Source organism: Galendromus occidentalis, unplaced genomic scaffold (genome assembly GCF_000255335.2).
Source record: "Galendromus occidentalis unplaced genomic scaffold, Mocc_1.1 scf7180000075399, whole genome shotgun sequence".
Classification (NCBI taxonomy): domain Eukaryota; kingdom Metazoa; phylum Arthropoda; class Arachnida; order Mesostigmata; family Phytoseiidae; genus Galendromus; species Galendromus occidentalis.
This window is the reverse complement of record NW_003803389.1, coordinates 377845-384779: the sequence shown is the minus strand read 5'-3', so window position 1 is coordinate 384779 and position 6935 is coordinate 377845. Positions and strand designations below refer to the sequence as shown.

At 50.9% G+C, this 6935-nt stretch overlaps 2 long non-coding RNA genes across 3 annotated transcripts; one reads left to right on the top strand and one right to left on the bottom strand.

Moving 5' to 3' along the window:
* Window positions 1–2116: 2116 nt before the first annotated feature.
* On the bottom strand, window positions 2117–3567 carry LOC100897420 (uncharacterized). Of its 2 annotated transcripts, XR_001951251.1 has the most exons (5): window positions 3546–3567; window positions 3217–3316; window positions 2865–3074; window positions 2667–2747; window positions 2117–2566 (listed from the first exon to the last, which is right to left on the bottom strand). It is a non-coding gene; the product is annotated as an uncharacterized LOC100897420 (long non-coding RNA). The 2 variants fall into 2 exon arrangements; XR_145130.2 differs by lacking the exon at window positions 3546–3567 and having other exon boundaries at window positions 2865–3281.
* Window positions 3568–3676: 109 nt separating this feature from the next.
* On the top strand, window positions 3677–4713 carry LOC100897569 (uncharacterized). The gene is made up of 3 exons (XR_145131.1): window positions 3677–3945; window positions 4228–4296; window positions 4502–4713. It is a non-coding gene; the product is annotated as an uncharacterized LOC100897569 (long non-coding RNA).
* Window positions 4714–6935: the final 2222 nt, after the last annotated feature.

Here is a 6935-nt window from a genome sequence, read left to right as displayed (position 1 = left end):
CGGAGCCTTCGGGCTCGGAGCGTTCTTCCTATTTCTCGCTAGGCTAGCTGATTCGAGAGAACCATCCGCGGTACTTCGTTGCTCTCCCATATTGAAAGAGCTAGAGAGTTCCGTAAGTAAGGGACCGAAGCATCGTCTGGTTGTTGCGTGTTGCGTGACTGCCGACAATCTGCCGGAGATCCGCCGGATCTGAGGAAGTTCCCACCGGGAGATGGCTCTGCATATCGCGCATCGCGCGAGAAGACTCGAATTACCGGAGCTCAACATGAGTACATGCAGCCAGAGCGTGTCGGGACCTTTATTGGCGCCAGATATTCGATATGTCGCTTGTCTACGGTCGCTGATGCGATCTGAGAATGAAATTCTCTAAGACAGAGGTCTGAGCTTCGTGACTGGAAACCTGCGCTCTTGGTGAAAGTAGGCGTCGGAGCATTTCATCACTGACGAACCGTTCGGGGTCGGACAAAGCTGGTGCTGACCATCAGTCACGTAACAGCGCTTCATGAACTTCAGGTTGTATCTCAGGTCCTCGATTCCCTCGTCCCAGAACATGACGAACACTTGATCGCTATCGACCGGGAGTAAGCCGCCTTTCAATGGAATCGTTTGCTCGAACACTTGCTTTCTACAACTGGAGCACGTGCCTAGACGGAATAGACCCCCGCGCGGTCCCCGTTCGATGCGGAAGAAAATCTTCTTGTCGAAACCTTGCGGAGAAGTCCAATCATTTGCTTTGGCCGATAGGACTTTGGATATCGAATTCCCCACGTTTGCGTCGAGGTCGGCGTCCAATCGCTTCGAAACCGAGAAGTGCATGGTTGATCGATTGAAAAAAACGTAGCCGACAAATCCGTCCGCCGTCCTGGCTTCGACGAGAAACTTCAGGGAGAGCACGTCGGCAGATCCGTGATCGAAGGTCAGAAGGCTGAAGTACACTCGCGAGAAAGGTTCAGCACTCGAAAAGCTCAGGTGAAAATTCCAATGAGTGTAATAATTGTATTTGATTCTGAACAGCGCCTCGTTCACGTAGCCGTGCTGACTGGCCTCATGATGATGCACGCGGAAGACTTCAGATTCCGCCGGACAGCCGATACAGGGAATCTTAGTGGAATTCGCATCACACCACGGCGCTCCATAATCTGGAAAGCAGACATTTCAGATAGACACCGATAACCCGCAGTGGCGCGCCCTCAGCCAGGGTCTAGCGCATTACCCGTCGTATGGCGTCAACGCACCAGGTCCTAGCTGGGGCTCGAAATATCCTTGGGGCGTTTTGAAGACCATCACAGCGAGGAGAGAGACCAGCGCCAACAACACGAAAATACCCGCTGAATATGGGCATTCGAGGTACCAGCGTTTATGAGAACTCGCAGATAATCCGGTGTCGGAGTCGCCCTCATCCAAATCTATCTGATCTTCCGGCGATGCGTCGTCCCCCTCACTTCCTTGCATCTACGCAAAACGCCGCGAGTGCATGCAAGTCGTCGTTTTCGCATCATTGCTCGGATGGATATCGATTGGATATCAAAGTGTACTCGACCGACTTCCTCAACTGGAGTGAAAACGAAGCGCATTCTACGCTGTTCGTATCGCTCGGGAACGCTTTTTGCGAATTCTCGCGAGAATGTCGGCGACCTTTATTTCCGAAGGAGAGTCATCGCCATCTGAGATAGCGTCGGATTCGCCCAAGAAAGCGAGAGGCTCCGCCGCATCGGATCGGCTTGCAAGAAGTTCGAAAAATAAAGCTCCTTCCTCAGCCTCCAAGAAAAAGGGAAAGTTCGCACCGACGGGACATGCGGCGAAAAGTTCCAAATCGACCGTCTCTAAAAGCGCCCAGAAGCACAATCGGCTCAGCAGGAACTTGGATAACATGAGCACGCTGAAACTCCAACAACAGGCTCTGTTGAGCAGCATGGTGATTGGACCGCAGAATCAAGTTCCGCCACCCTGGTTCGTACCCTTTTCAGTCCTCGATTATTATTCAGGTTTGTTGCATGCAGCCAGAAGGCAATTATCTTCCGGGACTGGCGGGATTCGCTCACTAGCTGATGAGTTCTCGCCTCCGCAGGTTGGATGCCCGTGAGCGCTGCATAGTAACGACAGTGGTCTCAATGCTTTCAGCAACCTTTATTGTTACCGCCCTTTTCATCACAAAATGTGTATTGAACAAAGGACCCTAGACCCTATATACGGAACCGTGTTACCGTCGGCCTGTGAAAACAGGAGTCTGCATTTTTCGCCTTCGAACGACCAGTCTCATAAAAGTGTCCATGGTGGTTATTCTCCTGATCGCACCGAGATATGAGACGCTTCCAGAAACCACGTATGTGTTTCCGTCATGATGCGTCCCCCCTTAGTGAACGATGCATTCATTCAACGGATACGCCCTCTTGCAAGTTCTTTCGAACCACGCGAGGAAGATTCACACCGACGGGGCGTGAGCGGACGACTTCACTAGCACACGACGAGTCCCCGGTCCCTCACTTGTCGTAGTCCAAATTTCGACTGTCCTGCCGCATGGTCTCCAAGTGCTTGACTAAGAATTGCATTCTCCGGCAATGTTCATCTGTAAACGATTTTCAAATCAGCTTAGATCGACAGTACCCTTACAATAATTCGGGGTGCTGACTACAAGCCTTGATCTCGGATACGCCTACGGAACCTACTCTTCTCGATGATTCCTAAATATGAATGAGCGTTGTAGTCCACCATTATTCTCTGGAGTGATGCCTCTTCCCTGCTGTCTTCTGCGGGAGAAATAGACACATCAGATAGCTCCCAATGTCCCGGATTCGAGATGAGCAAATGGCATCGAACATTTAGACTACACATCGATATTGTTAGCTCCCCGTCTGACAGCTTACCTTCGACCACATTTTTCAGAGCTGATGGCTTGATAGGGAACAACGTTCTCACAGGAGCTTTGCTGAGATCATTCGAGGATCCGCGTCGGTTCCTGAATGTATTCATGGTAACTCCTGCCTGTCCCGGGAGGTCCCGCGGAGCTATCAGTGACGCCGGGGTTTAACGTTGTTCAAGTTCTCCCACTTCCTCCGGGAAGCTCATAAGACCACCTGCGAGGCACAATCGGAGCACCGTGTGGGAGAACCCTCATTCCCATAATTCGCGACAGAAACGTCTTTCGACGGGATTCCATGATTAAGGATCGGGCTCATTGTTGAAATTTTATTCAAAAATCGCCGGAACGACTCGTACCTCCGGGAGTTGTATCTTCTCCGAGCTTATGCCTGGTATGAGTATTCTGCGGTATGTCGCGTGCGCAAGAACTCAAGGTAAAGGGACCGCGTTCAAAGTTCTGCGATGTATAAAATCGAGGAAAGTTATATTGATTCTAAATGATGGAATGGCAATGATGTCGATGATATATCCTGGGAGTCAGATTCAACCGGGCGGTTCTTCCCGCCCATTCGAGGGATCGCTTCAGCGGGGTCACTCGGAGGCTCAATTTTCGAACGCGATGACTCGATGACGCGATGATTCTGTCTTCCTCGAACGATACCGCGACGCATTTCATTGCAACTCACAAATTCATGCTTGATGAATTTATCGGCCCATGATAAGATGATAGTACGCTGATCACCCGGCAGAGCCTGAATTCATCCATCCGGACCGTGTCCCGAAGATTCAACTCTTTCCGTTTCACGCCCGTTATCCGAGAACGAAGTTCGCATGGACTATGAGAACACTCCATCACACAGCTTCTAGATACAGCGAGCCGTGAGAGAGCTTCTCGCACAAGATCATGTCTCCGGGAAATTTCACCATCTCTCTGCTCCGCGCTTGTTTACATTCAGTTCCGAAGTTTAGACCGCTGACGGTCAGTCGGGTGAGGAGAGACAGCTCTGACTGAGTGAGCTCCACCGCTCTGAGGAAATCGATCCAACATGAGGCCCACGGACAAAACATGGAAGATCGAATCGAAGCGTGAGTTTCTTCAAGACCTTACACTGTCTCAGGCTTTGCTGGGCATCGTGATTGTCAATCCCATCCTTGAATTCTCTATGACTGCCCTCGCAAGGAATCATGAAGCCCAGAAACGACGTCAATCACCTTTACGGTTGCTTTTCGCGCGTCGAGTGTTGTCATTTGCCTGGCTGATAGATCTACGAATCAGGGGCAATGTCTTGCCTCTACAAAGTGGAATGGAATGATCTCGTGGACAAGGCTAGACTGTATGAAGATGACTAACGGCGAGGGTATTCCCAGGAAACTTCGTCCGATATTGGTTCAACAAACACCCGGATCTCTTCGTTCTGGGCTGCCTTACTTCGATCGGTAGGTATTCGTCAAAAAAATTCGTGAACGGACAGCCGGAGCGGACATCTCGGAGAGACGGGTGAATCCCCCGGGAGCGCTCGATCTTTCGGATCAAGAGCGCACTTCTCCTCTGCTCTGCGATTCGTGCGGAGCTTCCGCGAGCTCTCTCGATATCCGCGGTGAATTTCGAAAGAAACTAACAGGACCGCATCCATTCTTGCAGCTGTCGTGACCGGTTTTTGGTCGATAGATCATTTCCAGAAAACCGCCCCTTTCGAATACAGATATCAATACGTTGTGTGGCGGGATGACGATCCTCGCGCGGTGAAAATGATGTCGAGGATGCACAACTTCAGACCTCTTCGACGGATCGATTAGACAAGTAATTCATTCCCGTTTCGGAAGTCTTCATCCAATGGATAGAATGATAAGAATAAATCAGTCTCGTCCCTTATGTTGAGCGCAGTGATGAAATGAAGTGCGTCTCGTGTTCCGGGGTCTTCCTCGCAGGGGTGGTAAAGAAAGATGGAACAGCCTCAAGTCTCGCTATTCGCCGGAGAATTTGACGTCCCTCTGAATCCCGCAGAAGGCTCAATATATTTTCGAAAGCTCCGAGCTTCCGAGCGGTCTTTATTCTACGGGTGGAGCTGAGGGAAAATTTCATGTGTACACGACGCTGCTCCATATGTACAAATAGATATAAACAAACTTCTGGCCGTGTCGACTCGACTCTACCGAGTTTTCATCACAGGCTGTTTATACTTCGAGGGCTTCCTTCCCACTTCTCCTATTTCCATCGGACTCGGAGCGGCCTCTTCGGAACGATCGCTTCCGATGAAGCTATCATAATCGACCATCGGGATTTTCCCTTCCGCGAACGACAGGGTCTCTCCGAAAGCAGTGCTGGTCGGTCTCTGTGGCTGCGAGAGACATTCCTCCGTCAGGCGAACATAGTATTTGTTGAAGTCAACTTCTGGACACACGGGGGGATTGGCCCGAACCCGTTTCGGAGCCCGGGGCTCTTCTCTGACGATTATTGGAGTCAGTTTCTGGATCACTCGAGCCCGGAGCTCCTCCGGACTCGAACCCAATATCCCGAGAGCCGAACAAGTGGGTTTCAGACCTGGTGAGAATCGGAATTTTATCTATGAGCCCAAGTAAAAGCCGCCGCAACCATTTGTTCGTTGAGGATTCTGAGCATACCTTTGACCAACGGTCGTAATGCCTCAGATATGAGCTCGAAGTTCTCGAGGCGACCGACAGGGATCTTTTTCAGAACACAAAGCTTTGAAAGCGTCGAAATCATCCTGGAAAAAAGAGGGGAATACTTCGGAGCACCTCAAGCGTTCACCGACAGACGCCTCCGCGGTGAGGACTTGGCATCGATAGAGCTGTGCGTGCGCACGACTCTTACTCCGTTCCGGCTCGACGAGCTCGACGAACTTACATTTCTTGCCTGACTTGAGCGTTCAGGAGCACAATCTTCAAATCTTCATCACACAGCTCGGCTTTCCGGCTAATCGAATTGAACCCTAATAAAATTGCTTTGTCGAGCTCCTCCTGAAGAGTGACGCGTTGAAAATTCCTTGTTAGACAGCGGCCTTGGAACCAGGTGCGGCTACTTCACGCGCGACGATTTATGCTTTCCTGCGAGCATGCGGTTCATGCTTTCTGTGTGTTTGACGGATTGATTGACTGGACTCACTCTTCTTTCAAATTGTTTCACGAAATCACAGACGTCCTTAACTATACTGTCCTGACTCTCACTATCGATCTCAATTGGAGGTTCTTCTGGTTTCGCGAGCATGATCCTCTTCATATTTCTCCGTGGCGCGGTCTTGGGAACGATCGGGACAGATGAAGACGCCATTATGACCTGCTGAAGAGGTTCGTACCGTAAGACAAGGCGGACCTACACGAGACCGGACTGGATGCTGTGCCGTCAGGGAGAGATTGCCTCACTTTCGAATCGCTGTCTCTTTCCGAATCAGATGGTTCTCGGAGCGTTTTGGATAATGTCAATATAGCGGCACGCAGCACTGCAACTACATGTTCTGGAGACGCGAACTGTGTAGCTCCTGTAACCTCTCGCCCCGTCTCCTTGTGCCTCCGACTTCCAAGTTCAATTCAATTAGGCTTATAGAAAGCACGGAATACACTCCGACGTGCTCCAGTTCCAGCCCAAGCTGAGAGGCACCGTATGAGGAGGAACGCATGTGCTCTTGTTTATTTTGATTGAGCAGGCGCGCGCCACATTCAAAAACATTCTGATAACTCTCGCGTTCGGACTTCGCTCAAGAATTCATAGACCCTGGCTCGCTCCAGGAGAAACTCGATACGGGTCTGAGTGAGTTTTGTCCGGAATCCGCATCTGTAGAGACTGTCGGTGCCGTTTCTTCAGAGTTCGACGCGGCTGCGAAACGGGGGAGAGTAAAGGCGTACCAGACGGAATTGGGGGAAGGGGAAGAGATCTGAGAAGATAAGCTACAGAATTCAGGAGAACTGAGAGACGAATTCCTCGGTCTGAAGACTCGGAAACGTGTCCGATGACGACGTCCTTCTGTTGAATAGCAGTCGGCGCACGCCTACTTGTCGCCGCGCGGTGCCAGAGAGTCCTGACTGGCTGTAGGTCAATTTTCCACCAGTCAACGCGGTCG